Below are 22,794 nucleotides of genomic sequence, written 5' to 3'. Positions count from 1 at the left end.
GTGACCCCAAACTTCCTAAAGGCTCATGATGCAAATAAAACCACAAGTCCTGCCCTCCAGAGCTCATTATCTGGGCCCAGAGCAGCCACTCCGCAGAAGTGTGAAGGAGAAGAATGACCAGAGTCGGTCCTCCCTGTCCTCGCTCCTCATCCTCCCCACCTCCCACATCTTCCCTGTGCTCCCCGAGTCTTCTCTGTGCCCCTCAGCCATCTTCTGGCCAGATCCAGCCTCACCCCATCACCATTTCTATTCAGCGGTCACACTCTCCACTGACACCTGCTGGGGTACTTGCCTTTTAACAAGGCATCCAAAATAAGGAAAAACCTTTCAGAGCCAAAGGAGAGAGGTGGGAGCATCGTGGCCCCAGGCACCACATGCAGGGAGGGGTATCCGGGGCCCCCCTTGGGAAGTGTGTCCCTGCATGTCCAAGGCCCTGCAGCCACAATCCAGCCCCGCCCCTGAAAAGCATGTGAAGCCCATGTGCTGGTGCCAGAGGCTAACACTCCATCAGAGCCCACGGCCGCCCACTCACGGGCACGGGGCTAACCCTCCATCAGAGCCCACGGCCGCCCACTCACGGGCACAGTGCTAACCCTCTATCCGAGCCCACAGACGCCCACTCACGGGCACGGGGCTAACCCTCCATCAGAGCTCACGGCTGCCCACTCACGAGCATGGGGCCAGCCCTCCATCAGAGCCCACAGCCGCCCACTCACGGGCACAGGGAAAATCCTCCATCAGAGCTCATGGCCGCCCACTCATGGGCACGGGGCTAACCCTCCATCAGAGCCCATGGCTGCCCACTCACGGGCACAGAGTCTGGCCCAGGCCACAAATGGGAAGGGCAGGGAGATGGCCTGAGGTGTCCAGTCCAACTCACATTTCCAGCCACATACACTATAACTTCTGGCGTGATATGCCCTCCTCATTTTTCTCTCCCTTCCCTTTTCCAACAAAAGCTCAGCCCTGGAGATGACAGCACAGACTCCAGCTCTCCAGAGGCCCGAGACAGCCTGCCCCAGTCACTGTGGCCATGGGGCAGCCTTCGCTCTGATGCATAGCTTGGCGGTGGCCCTGAGCCAGGCTGGTGTGACCTTGAGTTCCTTCTCCTAACCCCAAACCCCGCAGCACAGTTGGGGATCCTCTTGGCCGGGTCCCCAGGGGAGCTGCACACTGAGCCTCGACCTCCCTTTCAGAGCGGAGAGCAGCTGCCCCCGGCCATGGGGGAAGGCCATGACCCTGCTGCCTGCGGATTAAATTCTTCTGGAAATCTTAGCCTGCCTCACTGCTTGGTTTCCTTTTCATTAGAAATTCCTCCCTTCGATGCTGAAGTCTGGTGGCCAGTCCTCTCTTCGCAGTGGAGTCACATGCTGGAGTCTCCTGAGGGCAGGACAGTGCCAACAGTGGAAGGAGGAGGCTGCACCGGGCAGGGTTAGGGGCTGCTGGGTCTCTGCTGTGTGGCCGCTGCCCCATGTGGCTGCCCCACCCCCCAGAGCACCACGGTACCCACCTCTTGTTTTCAGAGAAGCAACAACACCTCATATTCAGTCTAACCTGTGACCATTTTCCGAACACTCTCATGTTCGTTTGATCTTCATGGTGTTCGTGAACACAGGGAAGCTTTAGTCACAGCCACATGAGCGGAGCACGTGGAGGCTAGGCGAGGCCGCCATGCACACACCCTCTAGGACGGCTGTAACTAAAAACACACACACACCAAAAATGCGCTGACGAGAACGCTGAGGAATCGTAACCAGAACACTCTGCAGGGAGGAAGGTAGCGCATGATGCAGTCGCTGTTAGTGGGTCCTCAAAAATCTAATCACAGAATCACCCTAGGACCCAGCAGTTCCACCGAGGACATATGCCCAGAAGCACCGAATGCAGCGACCCAGAGATTCACACACCCACATTCACAGCAGCAGCGCTCACAGAAGCCAAGAGGTGAGGCCACCTAACTGTCCACCAATGGAAGAAAGGATAAACAACATGTGTCCACCCACCCATGGGAATATTACTCAGCAGAGAAAAGGAAGGGATTTTGGACACAGGCTACAACATGGATGAACCTTGAAGATGTTATGCTAAGTGAAATAAGCCACTCACAACGTGATAAACACTGTGTGATTCCACTCGTATGAGGTCCTTAGAGTCATCAGATCCATAGAGACAGAATGTAGGACAGGGGTCCTGGGGGCTGGGGAGTTAGTGTTTAATGGGGACAGATTTCCAGTGTGGAAAGATGGAAAGAGTTTTAGAAGCAGATAGTGATGATGCTTGCACAGTATTTTGAATGTAAATACTACCATAAATTGTACATTTAAAGGTTAAAAATCACAAGGGTTATATATTTTACCACAACAAAAAATGAAAAAATGAAAGAATGAGAGACTGCATGCCTGGCATACAGCAGGGGACAGGAGCCAATTATCTGTCCTACAGCTAGGAAATGATCCATCCTCCCATCCATCCATCCATCCATCCATCCATCCATCCAGCACTCATCCATCCTTCCATCCTTCCTCTACCCATCCATCCATCCATCCAGCACTCATCCATCCTTCCTCCACTCATCCATCCATCCATCCATCCATCCATCCATCCATCCATCCATCCATTGATCCATCGATATTCATCCATCCATATCCATTCATCCATATCCATTCATCCACCCTCCCACCAATCCATCTACCCATCCACTTCCATCCATCCAACCATCCATCTTCCCTCCATCCATCCATCCATCCATCCATCCTTCCATCCTTCCTCCATCCATCCACACATCCATGCATCCATCCATCCACCCACCCGTCTACCTACCCATATACCTCCATTCATCCAACCACCCATCCTTCCTCCATCCATCCACTCACTCCCCATCCATCCTTCATCCATCCATCCATCCTTCTTTCATCCATCCAACCATCCATCCATCATTCCTCCATCCATCCACCCTTCACCCATCCATCCCTCTTTCATCCACTCACCCATCCATCATCCATTCTTCCTCCATCAATCCACCCATCCATCCATCCTTCCTTCATCCATTCATCCATCATCCATCCACCCATCCATCATCCATTCACCCATCCATCATCCACTCTTCTTCCATCCGTCCACCATCCCTCATCTGTCCAATCCATCCATCCATCCATCCACCCACCCATCCATCCATCATCCATTCTTCCTCCATCCATCCACCCTTCACCCATCCATCCATCCTTCTTTCATCCACCCACACACCCATCCATCCATCCAACCATCCATCCTTCCTTCATCCATCCAGCCAACCATTCATCCTTCCTTCATCCATCCATCCATCCATCCATCCATTTGCCCACCCATCCATCATCCATCATCCATTCTTCTTCCATCCATCCATCATCCACCTACTTATCCATCATCCACTCTTCTTCCATCCATCCACTATCCCTCAACTGTCCACCAATCCATCCATCCATTCATCCATCCACACACCCATCCATCCATCCATCCATCCATCCAACCATCCATCCTTCATCCATCCATCCATCCACTCATCCATCCATCCATTCACCCACCCATCCATCATCCATTCTTCTTACATCCATCCATCCACCCATCCATCCTTCCTTCATCCATCCATCCATCCATCATCCATCGACCCATCTATCATCCACTCTTCTTCCTTCCATCCACCATCCCTCATCTGTCCACCAACCCATCCATCCATCCATCCATCCATCCATCCATCCTTCTTTCCTGTATCCATCTGTCCACCCATCCTTCCTCCATCCATCCATTGATCCACTCATAAACAAACACTTTTGCTGAAGAGACAGGGGAGGAATGAGAAAAAGCTATTCTCAGAGCTTCTATCCTAGAGAATTGCTGGCATTTGCAGAGTATGTCTGAATGACTTGGGTGTTCCTCACAAATGCCTGTGCTGTGGGTCCTATTCTTCTCCCCAGTTTATGGAGGAGACGCTGAGGTACCCAGAAGTGCAACAGTTTGCTCAACACTCCATAGCATTTGACTGAGACACCATTTCTTGGAGGTCAGGACATTGAGATCTCAGAGGCTGGATGAGACACAGGGCCACTTTGCAGGTGGCCCTCGAAACACGTCCCCTTGGCTGCCTCCGTTGGGGCCCTCACCTTCTACTTGTAGGTGATGGCACCAGAAATGGCCTTTTCTGGGCTTATGCCTCTGACTTCCTGGCCAGCTCTCAGCACTGGCTCTTGCCGGGTGGGTGGAATCCTGTCTGATGACCCAGCTGGGAGTGGCTTGTCTCCCTCTGGACACGGCCAGCCCTCCTCCTGGCACCACCTAGCACCATGCAATAGTCACAACAGGGGCTGCCATGGCCACAGCTCCCCCTGCAGGGTAGGGACCAGACCCTGGCACATCTTGATGCAAATCTTGGCACTTGCTGTGTAGATGAGGAGCTCTGGACAAGGTGCTGAGCTTCCCTGGCTGCAGGGAGGTCGACACAAAGTAGCCAGGCTATACCGGGCACGCAGCACTCCATGTCCATTGTCCATCTGTGGCTTATGAACGCCTTGTACCAGATTTATCCCTTGGACCCTGCAGTGTAAGGGGACCACGGAAGCTTCTGAATGAGAAGGAGGGGTTTCCCTGTTTCTCCTGGCATCTTGGTTTTGCAATTAGACTGACTGCCGTGTTATCTGTGTTCTTAGGATAACCCAATCTTCTCTCCTTCTACCTTGAAAAGGATGCCTGACACTTTGTATGGTGTTTGCCTTTGCATACAAATGGCTGGGAAGTCCTCACAGTAAGAATGCTCATGAATACAGCAGTAAGAATGCTCCTGCTCTCCCAGGAAACACTGCATTGGGGAAGTGAGTGCCCATGGGTACAAGTCAGCAACCGGCCAGGGCGACCGCTTTTCCACCTCCAGGCCAGTCTGCCTTCCATGGTCACAGGCGAACACTGTTCTGTTTGGTGCTGTGCCTCTGCAGTGTGGTGAGAACTCTCTAATACTGCTACTCCTCTTAGAAACGCTGTGTGTGTGTGGAGGCGGTGGGAACCAGTGGTCCTGGCATGGCCTGCCAGGCTGGAGCAGAGCCAGGCCTGAGCTGAAGCAGCAACGTCCAGCTCTGTGCTCCTTGCTGATTTTTGCTGGTTTGTTTGTTTGTTTTGTTATTGTTTTTAAACTCAAAAGGCAGGTAGGACTTAGGAGGCAAGAAAGCTCAGTTGAGGGACATTAAGGACAGGAAGGCAGAGTCATGGGATGCTTCCGTACACAATTCCTGCTTATTGCTGACACTGAGTGGTAAAGAGAGAACTGCCACGGTGAGTCACACACTCGGCAGTGTGGCAACTAATACTGATCTTCCAAACAGTAAAAAAAAAAGAACAAACTGGAAACACAAACTCTACTTCAAATTGCAACTACTTAAGCATCTTTGTTTAACAAAATCAGTAACAAAAAGATTTCATTAACAAAGCTGCAACCTATATTTGTGGCTATGAATTCCCTAACTTGCTGGAATATCAAATCCAGACCACAGGAGATGCAGACAGTGAGGCCCAGCAAGCCTGTTTTACAGTCAGTGGATCGCCCTCTGCTCCTCCAAGCAGCTCATCTGCTTGGCTGTGCAATCTGAGTGCACACGGGCAGAACCGCACGCCACGTCCTCAGGCTTTGCTTTGGGGCCAAGAAGTGACCCCCCCCCCACAGTGACAGAGTGTGGCTCCGGCCTGGATGCCCCGCCCTGGCCTCCAGTTCCCACATCCCGGCCACGTGAGCACGCGGCTCCCACGGCTGCCACACTTGTCTTCAAGGAGCCATGATGGGGACCACGTGAGGCTCCCCAGCTCCTGGAGAGGCCAAGGGGGCCGTGACGCCCCTGCCCAGCCCCAGCTCCACCCCAGATGTTTCTGTCCAGAAACAAAATCAGTTACAAAAAAACCTAAACACATCACCCCACATGAAAAGTCATTTGGAAAAATCATTTGGAAATCACACTGATTTCCTTAAAATATAAAAAACACTGATTTATCTCGATCTCATCCATTCTGCTGAGGGAAGCTGTTTCTACTTTAATTGCAGTGTCTTTAGTAAACAAGGAAAAGTGATTGGGGTGTTTCTGGCACCCACAGTGCCACAGCAGCCTATGGAGGCTTTAAAGAACAAACGCACCCTCGGAAGAAGTTACTCGGCGAACTCGACACACACATCTCTGAGTCAGACGTTTCCTCGCATTGTCCCCTCGTTTGTCAACACGTAATTACTGTCGCCACTGTGCACTGACGCTGGCATCAGGCTGCATGTGCCAGTCAGCATAAAAATATGGCCGTAATGTTGGCATAATTTTTCATGATCATCTTCATTAACCACAGCGAGCGGGAGGAGCGTTCGCCTGCACCCAGCCATCGCCATGACAACGTCTCCACCGCGGCCAGCCCGGTGTCTGCCGAGGGCAGCGGCTGAATGTCCTTATTATTCTGCCCCCCACACGCCTTGCCCGTGCCAAGCAGGGACCAACGCACGCCCATGATTTATCCCCGGGCCACTCCCGACGGCATCCAGGCTTAAGGCGCTGGTCTGATTTCACAGTTTAATTACTGCTAATCTGAGAGGCCACAGCTAATGAGCTCACCCTGCTGGAATCCTCACACCCCTCCCCTGGATGACTCCCCTCGTTGGGGGGGGGGCGGTTAAGGAAGTTGCATTGACTTCTAGATGTGACAGGTTGACTAAGCACCTGTGGAAACATCCCAGCAATGTCAACAAGCAAACGGAACATAGACACGTTTTGGAATTCAGCCACCACAACTCCACTGAAGACAGTATGGGTCGCGGATACACCCCAGATCTTCTGCAGGCCTTGGGTAGAAGATGTTGGACTATAGCCATGCCACGGGCTCCCTTGGTCCTGCATAAAACACACCCACACATCTTCACCAGGATTTGTAACAGCACAACAGACGCGTCACCAGCCCCTCTACACGGAACTCTCTTCCGCAGCTCCCTGTGGCTCAGTGCGTTCCTGCCTCCCACTCCACCACAGCTCCCTCCCAGACCTGCAGGCTTTGCATCTAAAACACGGTCCCAGGCGTTCCTCACCTGGGCTCCCGGGGAGGCTCCCACGGGGCCCCTGCCTGCCACCTGCCCCTTCGCCCACTTTGTTCCTCCCAAGACCCAGCAGATGGCCTGAAAGCACATGTGGGACTGTGGCCTCCATTGCAGTCATCATTGCTTACTGGGCTTTGGGATGCACACCCCGACCTCGGCTACCACGTCCACGTTTGGCCCCAGCAGCCTGTCTGGCCCGGGGTTCTCTGCGGCTTCCTTGGTCTCCGAGCCTCCCCAGCACTTTCAGTTCCCTCTGCCACCAACCCCTGTGAATGCTGCTTCTGCTTCTAGAACACTGCTATGCAATTTAGATATGAAGTTCTGGCACCCTCAATTCTATGTGTTTAATCCAGTGAATTTAATTTCAGGAACATATTGGAACCATGCTTAGCTTCAGAGCAGAGTTTAAGTAGATAGAATATGACTGGCACTTTCTGCTGGTTTAAGTGTGTCAGTCACAGAATGCCTGATTTCAATATAACAACTACCATTTCTTAATGATAATGCTAATTAAGTATTCTTAGCAGTAGCATGTGGAAAAACTGGATTTTCAATTAAGCACTTTCTGTGGTGAGGGTCTCAGCAGCTCCCGCCTCTTTCCGTTAAACTGGAGGCTTTCTGCCATTGTCAGGCCCTGTGCACCCAGAGAATGAGGGAATTACGAACGCGTTAAGCTAATTTCTTTTCATTTTCGTTCAATGGTACCATGAACTTTTCAAGTACATGATCCTACTCTCTCCTCTGGGGAGAAATCTTTGTTAAAAACTAGCCCTATAGGGGAGCTTATTTTGCCCAGTGACAGAGCAGATCTAAAAAAAGCATCAAATCTTCCTTCGTATCCTTTAATACATCCCTCCAGCTCTGGTAGACGGACATCCTCGGGAAGACCGTGCAGCCAGCTCCAGACACAGCAAGGTCGTGAGGCAGTCTGCATTCAGACTCATTGCTGGGTGTGCTGAAGAGGGCCATGCATTCTCGGATGCGCCTGCCCCCGAGGCGAGACCTCTGTCCTCCCCGCCTGAGTGCGGGGGCTGTGCGCCCGCTTGGCCAGTCAAGGCAGCAGAAGTAACGCCCTGCCAGTTTCTGGCTTCTGGGCTCAGACTCGAGAGACTGGCAGCTCCCATTTCCTCTCTTGGGACACTTGCTCTTGGGAAACTAGCTGCCATTCTGTGAGGAAGCCCAAGCAGCCCTGTGGAGGCTCCACATGGAGAGGCCCAGAGCTCCCAGTCACAGCCCCAGCTGAGCTCCACAACTGCCACCACAACGTGCCAGCTGTGTGGACAAGCCCTCTTTGGGGCGAGCCCTCCAGCCCCCTTGGACCACCCCAGGTGATGCCAGTGGAGCAGAAACAAGACTTCTCCGTCATCCCTGCCCAGATTATAGAGCCAAGAGCAAAACAGGGCTCTCCAGTTTGGGATAATTTGCTATGCAGATATAGATTCCTGGGGTACCTGCCCCCCATTCCCTGTCTCCATCTCTGATATAACACTAATCCGACCGGCTGCCAGTTCATGCCCTTCTGTGGCTTGCAGCAGCTGATAGTGACATCTCTTTGCCAACTCAACTTAACAGCCACCCACCATGTCACGGGTGCAGAGTGCTGGATCTGGGACTCCACAGAGCGGTGAGACACAGCCCCTGCCCTCAGAGAGCTTACAACTGAGTGGAGGAGAAAGACACACACGGCACAGGCAAAATGTGCCGGCAAAGCAGTGCAAAGGGCAGTGCACACACAGGCACAGACACAGACACACACACAGACACACACACAACACAGACACACACACAGATACATACACACACACACAGATGCACACAGATGCCCACATAGACATACACACAGATACACAGAACACAGACACAAACACGCGCATGGACACACACACACATACACATACACAGACATACACACACAGACACACAGACACACACACATAGACACACACAGACACACACACACAGGCACAGACATACACAAACACAGACATACATATACAGAGACACACACATAGACACAGATACACACAGACATAGACACAGACACAGAAGCACACAGACACCCATACACATAGACATACACACACAGACACAGACACACACACAGACGTACACACATACAGACACACACACAGACACAGACACACACACATACACAGACATACACACAGACACATATACATACACACAGACACGCACATAGGAAAACACAGATACAAGATACCTACATAGACATAGACACACACAGACACAAACACACACAGACACACATAGACACACATATAGAAGCACACACAGAAACACACAGATAAACACACAGGCACACACAGACACACAGACACACATATACAGACACACACAGACACACAGACACACATATACAGACACACATAGACACACAGACACACATATACAGACACACACAGACACACAGACACACATATACAGACACACACAGACACACATATACAGACACACACAGACACACAGACACAAACACAGCTTGTGAGAGCCCTGACCCGCAGACCACGGTGGCTACAGTGTGAGCCCAGCTGAGTCCTGCTCAGTCCTGCCCAGAGGCCTGGGGCTGGAAGTGGAAGGAGGCCCCTGATCCAGGTGCAGCTCCTGCTCCCGGAACCGCCTGTGAACGACTGTGTCCTGGGCGAATCCTGCTGCGGGCGGCCTCAGCTCCACGCACTCTCTAGGATCAATCAGGTGGAGTTGGCACCCAGGGCAACTCCAGAGGACATGCGAGGCTCTCGGCGTCGGGTCTTGGTGTGGGGTCTCTTGGCCGGGTCTGGGGGGACCCCTGCGGGGGTTGGGAGAACGTCTTTTTGAACAAACATAAACACATTGGGTCTTTGGTTGCTTTTGCATCTTGTTCTTCTCTGGCCTCTGTGCCCCCGCTCCTTTGTCCAAGGTCCCATGTGCTGCGAGGCCGTGGGTGGCTGCCCAGGACGTGGAGCCGGAGACCTGGGTGACAGGGTCCAGGCTGCATGCTGACTCCGGGCGTACACTGGGCACTGGCAGGGTCTTCCTGGGCCGCCTGCTCCCCTGTAAATGGACAGTGATACAACCAGTTTCCTAGAAATCCCGGAACTGGATCCAGGCTGGGTGAGAAGGTGCCTTCCACAGAGGTCCACACCGTCCTCAGTGCTGGGACCACCGAGATGCTACGGTTTCCATCCAGCAGCTCGCCACGAGGACCTCGTTCCAGGCACTCGCAGCAGACGGAGGCTGGGGTCCTCCACCTCCACTTTTCTGACTCCTCCCTCTTCGGGACAAGCCTCCTTGGTCATGCCCCGGGTGGCCTTCAGCAGAGGTTTAGCTCTACGTGGACATTCGAAGCACACACCAAGCACGGCCCCTTCTGTGAGCGGGGACAAGTCCAGGAAACAAACAGGAGGGAGGCGGCTCCTGACCTCCAGGAGATGAAAACCGGCTCTTACAATGTGGGGGACTCTTACCCTGGCCAGCTCTGCAGTCCCCATGGATGCCTTTGCCCAGGCCCACCTGCCTCTTCCCAGCACCGCCCGTGTCTTCCTCTGGGGAGAAGAGCCTGTGTTGTTTCCTCCATCAGCCGTGAGGGCCAGCTTCACAAAGATGTAGTGGGCTGTGGGGCCAGGCGGCTTGCTGTACCTCCCACCCAAGCCCAGGGCCCTCCTACCCAGACTTTGGCCCAGTGCCTCCCTCTGTCTGTCTTGCCTGTGTTCCTTGGAGCTGTATCTTCCTCAGCCTCAATTTCTCTGCCCATTGGTGTCTTTGTTCCCTAACCTCAGCCCCCAGGTCCTGGTTGGTGGGGCCTGTGTCCGCCTCATCCAGTTCTGGACTCTTTGTGATGATGGTAACAACAACAGGACTGATCCAAGTTGAAGTCAATTGGTGAATGAATCAATAAACTCCAACTGAGGGCTCTACACAGCACATCCTAAGTGTCATATAGAGTACAAGTAATTTCCTTTTTCATTTATACCTCACTTCATTCCAGAAAAGTGATTAAGAGATGTATACAAGTTAGCAAAGTAAACACATATTTAAAAAGAGGTGACGAAAAGAAAACATAGGGAAAACAGGAATGGGAAATAAGTTGGAGCCAAGAATGAGGTTAGTACACAAAACCCATGACATGGACCTCCTTACTAGGAGCTGGCTACAGATGGGGCTGTGAGCTCCCTAGCTGCCACGGGGAAGAGAGGAACAGGATCCACAATGTCTATATGACAAAAACAGACAACGTATTCTTTTGAAAATCATAGCTATTCTTAAATTAAAAAAGAAATGTTCCAGGAGTCCTCACAGAGAGGTGCTGAATAGAATATGCACCATCTTCCATGCATGCAATGCCTAGGGTTGCTGGTCTCAGGCCGAGTAAAAAGGCTGTGCAGGAGCCCAGCATGGCCCGGGCATCATGCCTCTCAAGCCTGGTTAATCCTAAGGTGGGCCTTTGAGGGTTTAGAAAGGATAAACCATGTCGATATTATTCTTCCCAACCAAGATTTCACTAGAAGTTGAGCTGCAGTGAGTTTAAAAAAATGGTAAGCCCCCCATCTCTGCACACAGTTCATAATCTAGGTTGTGAGACAGCACACCGGCCCATATGCACAAGACAGTGTGCATGGAGAGTGACAGTGTCCGCAAAAGTGGACTCGGGACTCAGAACTGCAACTGTGGTTAAGGGGTTAGGAAGCTGGCCTTGGGCTGGATCCAGGACCCCAGAGTGACCCAGCCTCATGGTACAGCAGAGGGCACTCCAGAGGGGGGAGGTCTTTGGGTCAAGGGTGGGAAGCAGAAATCTACCCCAAGATGAAAGGACCAGTCCGAGGGGGGAGGCTTCCCAAGATGAGAGGACCAGTCCAAGGGGGGAGGCTTCCTCTGGAGGAACCATGAGGATATAAAAGGTCTGAAATAATAACTGATCAAGGAACATGGTCTCTTCTGCTACTTATGTGCCAGAGTCTCTTGACGACAACAGTGACACAATGAAAGCAAAGTCGGGGAAGATGAGAAGGTGACCTTGCATCCTAACTGCTGTCAGCAGAGTCTGGGCCTGAAAATGTCCACGTGGCAGGGAGTCCCTCAGTCCTGGAGAAACGTAAACAGTCTCAGAACGCCTCACTCCGTCATGGCAGTGTAGGCTCAGATGTGACGTGGGAAGATGGTGCCACTCTGCAGGACGACGTGTGTGGCAACCACTCGCTCCCACCCTTCAGGTCTGTGGCAGCTGCTGTCATATGAGCTGCTCTGCAGACGGACAGAAATTCACAGGACCCCTGTTTCCACCCAATTCACGAGCTGCAGTGGCCAGGCTACCTCAGCTCACCCCGGTGGGTCTGGGCAGTCCCTATTCTCCACAGGCATAATGGAGACAGTGAAGGTGCAACCAGCATGGCCAGGGTCAAGGGATGGAAGGAAAACAAACCTTTGCAGTTCAACCCGCAGGGCAGGAGCGGCTGTATGAGAAGCTTCCTGAAAACAGGACTCGATGCCTCAAGGAGAGGAGCTGGGAGCACGCCCGGGGCACAGGGGGACACAGCGGCGCTGGGAAGGCTTTGTCCTTGGGAGCCGGCACTCACATGCAGGGAGTCGCCCAGGACAGCAAGCCTGGGTGTGGGGCTGAGGTGAGCGCAGCCTTGGGGCTGTCCCCACATAAGGGCAGGACGGAGCCTGGACGGATGCTCCACGCCCTGGGGCACCTGCTGGCCCATCCAGTGTTTCCTGCCCCAGGCCCGGGCCATGGTGTTCCCCACAGGCCTGGAGCCTGGGTTCCTCACAGGGCATCTGCTCACCAAGTAAGCCTGGCATGGCCAGAACTGTGTTTCTTGATTTGTTTGAGCCATTTCTGTTCATGACCTACAGTAATGCTGCTGCCTCTGTGAGGCTGTACGGATGGTCAGCGAGGAGACTGCCCCAAAATGGAGACTCAGAGTGTGCATACAGCGGGCTGGGCCCGGGGGCTGGCCTCAGCCAGCCGTGCACTTGGAGGTGGGCAAGGAATGAGGTGGAGGGGGCAGGAGTGGCATATGCACCCTGGGAGCCCCTGCCACTGCGATGGTTCTGGGGGTGGCAAAGACAGAGACTTTCTGCTGCTGGAACTGCTTCCTGAGCTCCGCTGGGGTGGGGCCATGTAGGATCCTGCATTATTAAGAACCTGGACCCGACTCTACCACACTCCAACGATCTGGGCCCGAGAGCAAGTGCACGTTCCGCTCCACCCAGAGCCATCCTGTCCCTGACTGAAGCCCACGGCTCCATCGCCTGCCCGGCTCAACCCGGGGCGGAGGGCGATTCCCGTGTCTTCCCTGCATGTAGTCCGGCGTGGCTGGTGTGGACCCTCACTCATCTCACACTGCTTGTCCCCTGAGGCTGACAAGGCCACAGCCCCTGGGCCACGAGACAGGAGGTGCAGATGGAAAAACATCAATTCCATGTTGGAAACGGGAAAGCCAAAGGCCTGGGAGCTGCCGGCCCGGGTGTCAGCCAAGGGGGTGAAGGCCGGGCCCCAGCCCTGAGTCCCTCTCATCCGTGCGGAGACTCGGGGGCTTGGGTCCGCACCCTGGATGTCTGTTTTCTCATCTGGGAGACACTGGAATGACACTCGGAATCCGCCCTTCCTCACAGCGGCGCCATTAGTGCTGTGACCACCGACGGCGGCGCCGCGTCTGTTTCCTTAATCAATAGCTAAAGTTCTCATTAAGGCTCGGTAGTTTTGAAGTTTGCAATGACAACTGCTATTTGAACTAAATCAGTCTTTCAAACAGGAATATGATGATGCTGTTGTTCTAAAACAACGTGAATATTTCTCGACCTGAGACGTGTTTCTTCACAGGGCAGCCCTGCCTCTGCAGGCTGGGCTCCAGGCAGGGGGCCGAGGGTCCAGGCAGCTGCAGGCTGGTGCTCGGACAGCGGAGGTGCAGGCAGTGCCAGTGGCTCCCAGGTGGGGATTCCGCCTCACACCCATGGCATGGTTTTTATTTCAACAAAGCCCCATCTTCTTTTCTCTGTCACCCTCAACCTGATCTTTGTTCCTTAAGGTCAGCTGAATACAATTAAAACACTCTCGAGAGTACACACTGTCATTGCACTGAAATTTCCTTCCCCTCCTGCCCATCTTTATCCAAGGGTGTGCTCGCTTGACAAACGCTTACATGTCCTCTGCAGTCCCTCTGCCGGCTTACGGGCTTGATACCCATTTAAAAGCAGCAGCTTCTCAGAGAAGTGGCACCGTCAGCCCACGCGTGGGCTGGCCTTGAGTGGAAAGTCTGAAAGCAGGTCTCTTACAGGAGGGTTTCTGGGAGGCCCAGGCTGAGCCCCAAACCAAGATGCAGCTCAAAGGGAGGAGTGGGGCTGGAGCAGGAAACCCCATGGAGACTGACTGCAGGCTAGGTCATCCCCATGAAGTGTACCCTGCAGCTGCCGACTGCAGGTTGGGGCGCCCCGGTGAAGTGCACCCCAACACCCTCCTGCAGCACCCTGAGCACACTGCCCATTCGAGAAGAGGAAAGCTCAACACACTGATCACTCCCTCGTTTCCCCTCTTCCTCCCTCTCCTCCTCCCCCCTCCACCTCCTCCCCCTCCTCCTCCCTTCTCCACCTCCTCCCTCTCCTCCTTCTCCCCCTCTTCCTCCTTCCTCTCCTCCTTCTCCCTCTCTTCCTCCCTCTCCTCCTCCCCCTCCACCTCCTCCCTCTCCTCCTTCTCCCTCTCTTCCTCCCTCTCCTCCTCCTCCCCTCTCCACCTCCTCCCTCTCCTCCTCCCCTCTCCACCTCCTTCCTCTCCTTCTTCTGCCTCTCTTCCTCCTCTTCGTCCTTCTTCTCCTCCCTCTCCTCCTCCTCCCCTCTCCACCTCCTCCCTCTCCTCCTTCTCCCCTCTCCTTCCTCCCTCTCCTCCTCCTCCCCCTCCACCTCCTCCCTCTCCTCCTTCTCCCCCTCTTCCCCCCTCCTCTCCTCCTCCTCCTCCCTCCTCCCCCTCTCCACCTCCTCCCTCTCTTCCCCTCTTCCTCCCTCTCCTCCTCCTCCCCCTCTCCACCTCCTCCCTCTCCTCCTCCCTCTCTTCCCTCTTTCCTCCCTCTCCTCCTCCCTCTCTTCCTCCCTCTCCTCCTCCCCCTCTCCATCTCCTCCCTCTCCTCCTCCTCCCTCTCCTCCTTCTCCTTCCTCCCTCTTCTCCTCCTCTCCTTCCCTCTTCTCTTCCCTCTCCTCCCCCTCCTCCTCCCTCTCCCCCCTCTCCCTCTCCTCCTCCTCTCTCCTCCCTCTCCTCCTCCTCTCTCCTCCTCCCCCCTCCCCTTCTCCCTCCTCTCCATTTCCTCCTCCTCTTCTCCTCCTCCCTCTCCTCCTCCTCCTCTTCCTCCCTCTCCTCCTCCTCTTCCTCCCTCTCCTCCTCCCTCTCCCTGTACCTTTCCTCCTCCTCTTCCTCCCTCTCCTCCTCCCTGTCCTCCTCCCTGACTTCCTCCCTCTCCTCCTCCCTCTCCTCCTCCTTCTCCCTCTCCTCCTCCCTCTTCTCCTTGTCCTCCTCCCTCTCCTCATCCCTTTCCTCCTCTTCCTCCCTCTCCTCCTCTTCCCTCTCCTCCTCCTCCTCCCCACCTCTCCACTCCCCTTCTTTGGTGCTGTGTCCTCTTTTCCTCCTCTCTTCCTTTCCCCCATTTTCTTTCTTCCATTTTGCTCTGTTCTCTTTTCAACATTTTTATCCTCAGTATCTTTCTCTCCACACACAATTCAATTTTAGAGAATGCTTCCATGTTTTTCACAGATCCACAAATTATTGTCAGATATACAAGAAACACATGCAAGTGGAATTGGAAACACGCCCATGTCGGTTGCTGAGTTACAGAAGGGGCCATGCACTGTGACTTCCCGATGCCAGGGCACACGCAGTGCCCCACACTGCTAAGCGCAGGGACTGCAGGCTTCCTGATGCCAGAGGACATGCAGCGCCCCACACTGCTAAGCGCAGGGACGCAGCCTTCCTGATGCCAGAGGACACGCAGTGCCCCACACTGCTAAGCGCAGGTACACGGCAAGGCTCTGGCAGATCCCGCCTGTCATGTCCTGTCCCCTGAACACTATGAAAGGGCAGTGCCCCTGCGTCAGGGACACGCATGCTCTTCTCACACATGTGGAATCAGAGCTAGGGCCAGAAGGTGTGTTTAGGCACAGCATTCATTCCCGGGCTGCTGACATAATTCAGCAAACTTCACATCCCAGTGGGAAAGGCAGGCTCACTCATTTATAATCATGATGTCTGTATGCAATGCCTACAGTAAGACTTTGAAATAGAAATTAAAATTTCTTTATTGTTATTTACTTTAAAAGCACTGAAAGATCCGCCAGAATAAGATGTCTGCTGAAAAGCTAGTTTCTTTCAGCCACTGCTGAGGAAAATGGTTTAATCCATAATATTGATGCACAATTGACTTGTATAACATTAAAGAACCTTTAGAAAAATCTTTACACCACAGCAAAAAAATACCCCAATTCAAACCAAACGAGAGAAAAAATCAACTCAGACAGGAACCACTGAAGGAATTAACAGTTACAGAACCAGAGTCTAAAGTCAGTACGCCAAACTCTGCGGTGACACCAGAACTCCAAGAACACACAGACTCCCTGCTTTCCTCCCTGGCAACAGGCTAGGAAGTGAGGAAGACAACTGACCTTCTCAAAAGCCAACGCTCCGCCTGCATGGCTCAGGCTGACGACTAAACATGTCCACGTGAATGCAGGCATCGAAGGCCCACATACATGTGAATACAGGTGTTGAATGTAAACATGTCCACATGAATGCAGGTGTCAAATGCCCATGTAAACATGTCCACATGAATACAGGTGTTGAATGCCCACCTTGTGAATACAGGTGTCTAATGCTCACGTAAACATGTCCACGTGAATACAGGCATCGAATGCCCATGTAAACATGTACACAGGTGAATGAATACAGGTGTGGGGTCCCCATGTAAACATGTACACGTGAATACAGGTATCAAAAGCCTACATAAACATGTACATGTGAATCCAGGTGTTGGATGCTCACATACATGTGTGTGCAGGTGTCGAATGTCCACATAAACATGTTCATGTGAATACAGGTATCGAATGCCTACGTAAATGTGTGCACATGAATACAGGCGCCGAACACCCACATAAACATGTCTGTGTGAATAAAGGCACCGAACACCCACGTAAACATGTCCACGTGAATACAGGCACTGAACACCCACGTAAACACGTCCACGTGAACACAGGTCGCCAAACACCCACGTAAACACATCCACATGAACACAGGCGCCAAACACCCACGTAAACATGTCCACGTGAACACAGGCTCCGGACACCCACGTAAACACGTCCACGTGAGTACAGGCGCCGAACACCCACGTAAACACGTCCACGTGAATACAAGTGCCAAACACCCACATAAACACGTCCACGTGAGTACAGGCGCCGAACACCCACGTAAACACGTCCACATGAATACAAGCGCCAAACACCCACGTAAACACGTCCACCTGAATACAGGCGCCGATCACCCACGTAAACACGTCCACCTGAATACAGGCGCCGAACACCCACGTAAACACGTCCACGTGAATACAGGCGCCGAACACCCACGTAAACACGTCCACATGAATACAGGTGCCGAACACCCACGTAAACATGTCCACGTGAATACAAGCGCCAAACACCCATGTAAACACGTCCACCTGAATACAGGCACCGAACACCCACGTAAACACGTCCACCTGAATACAGGCGCCTGAACACCCACGTAAACACGTCCATGTGAATACAGGCGCCGAACACCCACGTAAACACGTCCACATGAATACAGGTGCCGAACACCCACGTAAACATGTCCACGTGAATATAGGCGCCAAACACCCATGTAAACACGTCCACCTGAATACAGGTGCTGAACACCCACGTAAACATGCCCATGTGAATACAGGTGCTGAACACCCATGTAAACATGTCTGTGTGAATACAGGCGCCGAACACCCACATAAACATGGCCATGTGAATACAGGTGCCAAATGCCCACATATGCAACAAGTCAATGTCTTCCTATGCCACTGCTCTCCAGACAGACCACATTCTGAAAACAATGATGAAGCCACACAGTGCTCAGCTCAAGCCCCAGGAACTTCCTGCTTTATGCTGGAAACGGGCCACAGCGCTCAGGCAGAGCTCTGCTCACAGCCAGGCAGCCGTGTTCTCTGAGGGGTCCTGCCGAGGTCTTCAGACAGTGCCCTCCCTGGGGTCTTGGGACCCTCAAGCAAATGCCACCTAGAAGCAGAACCCGACTTAGGTCACCAGGTGTCAGCCTTAAATACAGAGGTGGTAATGCCACACTGAGGATGCTGGACACGGCTTATCTCCTGGAGGAGGGCTCCTCCTTGCCATGGGAGCCCCGCCCTGGCTGCCAGGCTTCCCTGGGCAAGGTCAGCAAGGCCTGGGGTCGGCGGAGGCCTAGCTGTTGCTGCTCTTGGTGACCTGAGGTGAAAGGTCACGTGCTGGCCGTTCGTGCTGAGCAAGGCCTTGCTTCTCATCTGACCAAAGAAGGCCGTGTTTCCTGGGACTCTGCAGGCTGCCAGAATGATCGCTCACCTGCTGCCCCTCACCACACACCGGTGATGCTGTGCTCCACATCCTGACAGGCAGCAGGAACCCCCAGATTCCCTCCTCAGGCCAGTGCCCTCTACATTGTCCCCAGCAGGGTGACGGAGGGTGGAGCAGCAAGCTGTCTCCTGGTGCTTACCTTCTCTGTCTAAAGAACTTGCTTCTCACCCTGCTGCTGGAGTCTCTAAAGCACAAAGGCTGACCCTAGACTCTGGCCAGGAAGAGCTGGGGTGAGGGGCCCCGGCCAGACGGATATCTGGATGAGGGTTCCTGAGGGTCTGGGGAAGGCTCTGTGGCCTGAATGCCCCCTCCGCTCCACCCCATGGTCTGGGTCACCCAGGGCACCCCTGAGGTCATCAGCCTGAGGAAGAGTGCTGGGTGATTTTATTCTCCATGGTTGCTGAAAATGAGCAGCGTGTGTCCTCCCTAAGCAGGACTGGGACGCCACTGATACCATCGACGTACCACCTGCCACAAGCAGCCCTTGAGGAATGGAAAACTCTCAGGCTGCTGTGTCCACACTGGTTAATAAAAATGCTGACCCCAATTCCCAAGGTCCACAATGTCCATGGAGAGTAGGATTTTATACACTTATTGATGAACTGCTAAGAGTTTTTGACGATGGCTTGGCTAGTTGAATTCTGATCCGATACTTTATAATTAGGATGCATCTCTGCATTGCTCACCAGGGATGAGCAAAAGCCAATGAAACCGTCTTTGTTTATGATCCCACCACCTATTTCTACCACTAAAGAACTAGCCTCCGGGCCGTGTGTCCTCCTGGTCTACCTCCAGCACAAGGACGTTCCTCAGAGCAAGGCATTTGCTCTCTCCCCTTGCTCCTTACACACGGCCTTCCCACTCCCAGCAAACACGTGAAATAGGATGGGATAATGCACACACCAAAGGTGAAGTTTCAGGCGACATCGAAGCATCCAGCCCTCTCTGTCGGTTTCCTATAAGGGGTGGCGGCTGCCCAGCAAGGCCTCAGGAGTGTCAAGGAGGCTTGGCGGAGGGGCCGTGCTGCTGGATCAGATGGCGGCACACGGCCCAGAGCAACCGAAGTTCGCCTGTCTCCACAGGCAGCTTGCCATGGTGCAGACCATGGCAGCCAAGTCAGGCCCACAGCAGCCCTCTTGCTGGCTTCCAGTCCTGGCTCTGCAGGCCTCTGCTGTGAGAGGCCCCTGGACAAGGGACTGCCTTCCTCTGTGCCTCAGTTTCCCTGTTTGCACAATGGGACTTCCCCCATTCCGCAGGCGGTCACCGGTATTCCCTATGTTGGAATGCATGATGGGGCCACACCCAGCACGGAGAGAGCACTTGACACTGTTGCTTGGGTGAGACTCGCGGGGCCCCTGAGCCAAGGTGGACGAGCTCTCCAAACTCACTTTCTCTGCCTCATCTGCGATGAGCTGTCCTGCAGGTCCCCATGGATCAATCAGGACAGAATACTCACTAACCAAAGGTCGGTTTCACTTCTCTCCTCACTGCGCACCTAAACTCTCACCATCCCCACCGAGGTAGTGGACAGCGCCTGAGCCAGGCAGCTCCAGGCCAGACCTTCTCTGACCTCCTGCCGTTCACAGCCACAGTCACCCCACATCCTGGTCTGCTCACACCCACGTCACCCACATGCGGCTCCTTCTAGCCACGCTCACTCCACTCTGCGGAACAAGACAAAGGCTCCCTTCGCCCGGCCGTGGTAATGCTTGCAGTCCTGTGGCCAGAGCACTGCCCTGCCTGAGCCCTGACCCCACAGCACTAGGCCTTTAGATGAAAGCCTGTCCTTCTCAAGTCCAGGCTGCTTTTGATTTGCTATATTACACATGGGCTAGTGTTACTATCATCTCATCAAAGTGGAGGGTCTGCTACATTACCGCCCGAACCTGTCCGGACCAAAACATATTCTCAGAATAACAGACAGCTAACCCTTCCTGTGCCAAGTTGTTGATGTCAAATCTCTTTGAGGACAGCCCTTACAGTATGTGTGTGCCTTCTTCTGGTCCCAGCAAATGCAGCAAACACCATCGAATCAGTCCAGACCCGACCACTGCAATCATTTCTTCTTCTGGGTCTGCTCTCAGACTTCAAGATGAGATGAATCTGTACTAAGATAACTTCCACTTTTTCAATACTATCCCAGAGGGCCTGGTTTTATTGTCATGGGTTCCCGTCTCGTACAAGTTCGAGTACAAAGCGTGCATTGGGAGAGCTCCTGGGCAGTGCGTGGCGGAAGCTTCGTGACTGAGTGCAAGCCGACCCAGCTTGCTGCCAGGTTGCTTCTCGCCCTCAGTCAAGTCATTATTTTTGCTGTCTTTATCAAGTCATCTGACTTCACAGTATCCAAAAACATGCTGTATTACTTCAGCATCAATACCCTGCCCCAGCCTCCCAGCCAGCTCCAAATCACATCCCACTGCTGCCACTGACTTCTGTGGCAAACCACACCCCACTGACTTCGGTGGCAGCCGTCAACCCTTTCTGGGCTTTCAGGGGTGGATGGGAAATGCCCAGACAGCAGCTTCAGGCAGAAGGCACGTGGGTCTTCAGCCCATGTGCCTGAGAAGCTTCCTGCATTTTCAGCTGCCACTTTCCTCCAAGCTTGCCACAGATGGGACTGGGTTCCTGGGTGCGGGCACACAGGTATGGCCTTGCCTACTATCTCTTTCATCATCCCTAGGGAATAGACCTGGGCCGGCTTTCCCAAAGGTGTGGGTGGATCTGCCCTGATGGCTTACCCAGGCCTCTTCTGCTCTGCGTAGGACTGTAGACCCCATGCTGAGGGGCGGCCACAGACGTGTGCAGTGCAAAGCCACAGACCAAACTGCAACAATTTGTTCATGTAAGAATTCAGCTCGTGACCTCAGCCCTAGCACAGGCTCCAATCAACCACGCTAAGTGGATCTGGACTCAGGCATCCGAGAATTAAAGGGGCCCCGGGTTGGGGTGCACACAGTGCCAGGCAGACTCAGTTCCAGCAGGCATCTGCGAGGGCCGGTTTGGCCCGTGTCTGAAAACGGTGAATCAGCTCTAAGGGTAGGATCTGCAGCCCGCCCTCCACAGAGGGGGTCTAGGGCTTCTTACTAATCATCCAGGCATGGAAAGCTGATCGGGGTCAACCTATGAAATCACACATCCCAGTTATGTTGTCTATAATCTTAACAGAAACAGCAGAAATAATCTGAGAGAGAGGAGCCATCTAAAAACTCATACATGTATAATCTACCAACTGTCCCCAGGGGTCCCTGAAACAAAGAGCAACGCGTGTTGGTGCTCCAAGAAATTATTTGGAAAATGACAGCCCAAGAGATGATGACACAACATCGCATCAACATTCAGGATTTCTTTCTAGCACAAAAATGCCCAGTTTGGAAAGAAGAATCGGAGGAAAATGGACAATGAAAATAAAGGTTTTGTTCTCTCTCCTTAAATAGCAGAGGCGCTGGGATGATGGAGTGTGCTGCCTCCCTGACTTGGGGAGCCTTGTGTACACTGGTGCTGGCCTGCTAATATGGTCTGACTGTGTCCCCACCCAAATCTCATCTTGAATTGTCCCATAATCCCCACGTATTGGGAGAGTGGCCCGGTGAGAGGTAACTGGATCGTGGGGGTGGATACCCCATGCTGTTCCTATGAGAGTGACTGAGTTCTCACAAGACCGGGTGGTTTTGTAACGGGCTTTTCCCCCTTTGCTCGGCACTTCTCCTTGCTGCCGCCATGTGAAGAAGGATGTGTTTGCTTCCCCTTCTGCTGTGATTGTAAGTTTCCTGAGGCCTCCTCAGCCCTGCAGAACCATGAGTCCATTAAACCTCTTTCCTTCATAAATTACCTGGTCTCAGGCATGTCTGTATTAGCACCGTGAGAACAGACGAACACGCCTGCCTTGGCGGTGCTATGACACATGGGCTGTCACTCACGTTCCCATCTGAATATGAAATGCACAATGGACACTCCCACACACAGCACACCGGGAGAGTCCTCACCACACAGCCTGGGACGTACGTCCATCCATATCCAGGAAGGTTCATCGAACACCTGTCTGAGCGTGATGTTCCTTGGCACTGCTGGCCCAAGAGGAGCTGACAGCCCACAACCCTGAACATTGCCTT

At 53.4% G+C, this 22,794-nt stretch overlaps 1 protein-coding gene across 1 annotated transcript in view; it reads right to left on the bottom strand.

Annotated features, from left to right (window-relative positions):
• LOC104671765 (protein tyrosine phosphatase receptor type N2) overlaps nt 1–22,794 on the bottom strand; it is a 521,621-nt gene that overhangs the window by 217,254 nt on the left and 281,573 nt on the right. The gene's annotated exons all lie outside the window — the stretch shown is intronic.

Source organism: Rhinopithecus roxellana, chromosome 6, assembly GCF_007565055.1.
Source record: "Rhinopithecus roxellana isolate Shanxi Qingling chromosome 6, ASM756505v1, whole genome shotgun sequence".
Classification (NCBI taxonomy): domain Eukaryota; kingdom Metazoa; phylum Chordata; class Mammalia; order Primates; family Cercopithecidae; genus Rhinopithecus; species Rhinopithecus roxellana.
This window is presented reverse-complemented; position numbering and strand designations above follow the sequence as displayed.